The 3,450-nt window shown below is 51.9% G+C and overlaps 1 pseudogene; it reads left to right on the top strand.

Moving 5' to 3' along the window:
* The first annotated feature begins 1,229 nt into the window (after positions 1-1,229).
* On the top strand, positions 1,230-1,364 carry LOC113833016 (annotated as a pseudogene).
* Positions 1,365-3,450: the final 2,086 nt, after the last annotated feature.

Genomic DNA, 3,450 nt, shown 5'->3' on the forward strand with positions numbered 1-3,450 from the left:
GGCAGAGGTACTCAAACAGAAACAGGGACACCAGGAAAGGAGCAGAAAGAAGCCAGGCTCCTTTGGGCCATGCCACCTCAGAGGACTCTTGGAAGACTTGCAGAGATGTAACTGGGTAGGGAGAGATAGGATGAAGATCCTGAGGTGGTGTCTTCACCACCCTGTTGCCAAGCCTAGAAAAGAGGGGCTAGAAGGCAGAACTGAGGAGTGCCCACACTCAGTGTAGGGCAGGAACAGAAAGCCTTCAGGAGAAATGGAGAAGGTAGTCACAGAGGCAGAAAAGCAGGGGAATGGGGAGGAGGATGGAAATAAAGAAAGCATCCAGGTATTGAGGTCCCAGGCCCAGTGGGAAGGTTGCTTGAGTTTGCAGCTGGCCTGGCTTAGTGGATGAGAGGGAAGAAAGTGGGTGTGCCTACTGAAGACACCAGCCTAAGGAAGACTGCTGGTGAAGACACTGGAGGGGCAGCAGCTGGAGGAAAGGAGAGGCTTCCTGAGCAGTGTCTTGTGAGATTCTCCAAGTCTAAGTTGAAGGCCAGGAGGTGGAAGAGAGAGCTTCTGCACTGTTGACCTCAATTCAGTCACCCTGACAATTCCTCTCAGCCCTGGGTCACCAGCACTCCCAGACACACATCCCAAACAAGTGTGCTGCCATGCACAGTTGTCTTTACTTGTGCGGCACTTTGATCTTGTTTCTTTTAGTTTTTGTTTTAACTTCTGGTTCACAATGGTCCTTTGAGAGGCCCAGGGAAGCTGGACAGAGGAAGGAGCAGGGTGTACTCTTCCGGGTACAGTCAGATGGAAGTACTGGCTTCCTAGAGGGAGAGGGATCACATTAACCGCATTAAGGGGTATGGCATACTGGTGGGGACTATCTGGCCTTGATGAAAGCTAAGCTTGGGACCCAGTTCTATACCCCTGCCATAGAAGCACGAGAGTGGGAACTACATGTTTTTTGAAGTGTGTGGGAACACAAGTTTATATACACAGATACACAGGAGCAATATAGATTCTTGTGCAGAGGCAAATGCACACATCTTTATTCCTGCTATTATAGCTGCATACACAGGTACATAAGCACTCATATTCATACACAAATGCTGATGTAGATAACATGCATACATCTAAATAGATGAACACATTTTAAAACATGCATTCATGTGGGCACATTCAGATACACATACTTACATAATACACATTCAAATACACATACTTACATAATACAAACTCCCATACTTAACCAGGCAGGGAGATCCAGGATGAAGCTCATTCATTGAATTCTAGATGTGCTGACCCCTGTGATTTCTACCAGTGCCAGAAACTCAACTGCATAACTTGTTGGGGGCTTCCTTTCCAATTTCCCCTGTAAAACAAAAGGAGAGGCATATGTGCAAGCAAGAGCACACAAACACCAAACACCAGGATGTAAAAGTGCAAAGCTTGCAAGTGCTTAACCCCTCCCTCCATCAGCACCACTTTTGCCTCTGTGCTCTTGTTACCCCTCACTGCTCTCTTTCTTAGGCTCTATTCAAGTTCTGGAACACTTTCTTAACTGCCCTTGCCCTCTCATCTTTCAGCCACTGCTATATCTCCCTTCCCCAGGGCCTTGTCTGGAGCACCTAATCAGGACTCTCTACTTCCCTTCCATGACAGTCGGCCTCCTATTTTCCTTGCTTGCAGGTTCCCCCTGGATTACCAGCTGTTTCTTTCATGGCTCTATGCATAAGGGCCTTAATAAATAAATACAGCTGATGAAAGAATAACTGCTGCGTGGAGTAGTACTGAGTCCCGGGAGCTGGAGGAGGTGGGTAGTGCCATTATCTTTCCATTATTGTCTTTATTCTCGTTAGATTTATTTATTTAAATATTATTTTATGTTTATGGTTGCTTGCCTGCATGCATGTCTGTGCACCATGTGTATGTATGTCTGTGTACCATATGCATGCCTGGTACCTGGGGAGGCCAGAAGAGGGCATGAGATCCCCTGGTAGTAGAATTACAGACGTTGTGGCTTGCCCTGTGGGTGATGGAAATCGAGCTAGGGTCCCTTGGAAGAGGAACCAGTGCTCTAAAACACTGAGCAGCCCTTCCAGCACCCCCTATTTTTACATTTAATTAAAAAAAATGTGTGTGTGTGTGTGTGTGTGTGTGTGTGTGTGTGTGTGTGTGTGTGTGAATATTTCTATGTATGGGTGCTCACAGAAGCCAGAAGAGAGTGTTAGATACCCTAGAGGTATAGTTAGAGACTTGTGTGAACAGCTCTAAGTGTGTTCTGGGCACTAAACTAGGGTCTTTTGGAAGGAGCCACAAAAGCTGAGCCATCTCTCCAGCCCTACGTTTTCTAGTAGAGCAGCAACACAAGCAATGCGTGTGTGATATCAGGGTCGGAACTCTGTTGCTAACTGTTGGCTTTCCCTCTGGCCCTGGAGTCTAGTCCTGCTGCAAGGGAGTACAGCCCTCTTCAGAGCACCCTTTGCTCTGTTCTTCCAACAATCTTATTGCTGGCAAGGGCCTAATACTTTGCTGTGGATCAGCATGACAAAAAGGAGTTGCAGGGAACAAACAAAGCTTGCCAGGTGTGTCTGGGGTTGCAGCTGTCTGGCGGATTCTGCAAGGAACCCCGACACAGGACAGAAATGCTCTCCGGAGCTGGGTGCGAGTCACTAGTGGAGGCCAGAGGGTCGCCAGTGCTCTCACCTGTCGGGCTGCCGCCTCCTGGGCCGGGGCCGGGTGGGCTCGCACCGCCGCTGGGTGGCCTGGCCCGGGCCCGACAGCGCGCAGGCTCCGGGGACCTGCTAGGGAGCGAGCAGCGCAGAGGTGGCGGCCTGGCGGGGCCGGGTGGGGCGGCGAAATAGCTTTTCCAGCTCTGGAGTCCCAGCCGCGCTGTTGACACAGTCGCCGATTTTAATGAGAAATCTGGAGCGTGCGTGGGAGACAACGCGCGGGGCTCACAGATGCAGCGCTGGTGGCGCGGCCCGAGGGAACGCGCTGGGGCGCGCTCACCCCTGAACTGCCGGGGACGCTGTTTACCTTGGCTGTCCGAGTGGCAGTTTTACAGATATTAAATACCGACCCGGGGGAAAACAGGGCTCGGGGGCCGCCTGCGCCAAGGGATCCTGCGTCCTCCCTTCAGCTGGCGGTCGGATTCGGTGCTGGGGAAATGCCCGGCGCTTGCATCTCATCCAGTCCCAGCCCGGCTGTCTCCTAATTCGATTTTCCGTGTCGGGAGGAGGAGGCCGAGGGCGGTCTGGGCCTTGCTCACACGCCTCTTGGCATGTCTGTCTGGGGATTGCAGACCTCCAGTCCAGGCACCTCCTCGGCGGCACTCCGGGTTGCCTTACTCTCCTTGTCTAGGGGCAAGGGGAAGATCTCTCTCCTCCCCAAGACTCTTGCGGGACTGAGGAGGGCTCTGCCCGCGCCCCAGGCTTCAGCCGGCAGTCAGAAGGCTCCCCG

Source organism: Cricetulus griseus, chromosome 2 (assembly GCF_003668045.3).
Source record: "Cricetulus griseus strain 17A/GY chromosome 2, alternate assembly CriGri-PICRH-1.0, whole genome shotgun sequence".
NCBI lineage: Eukaryota > Metazoa > Chordata > Mammalia > Rodentia > Cricetidae > Cricetulus > Cricetulus griseus.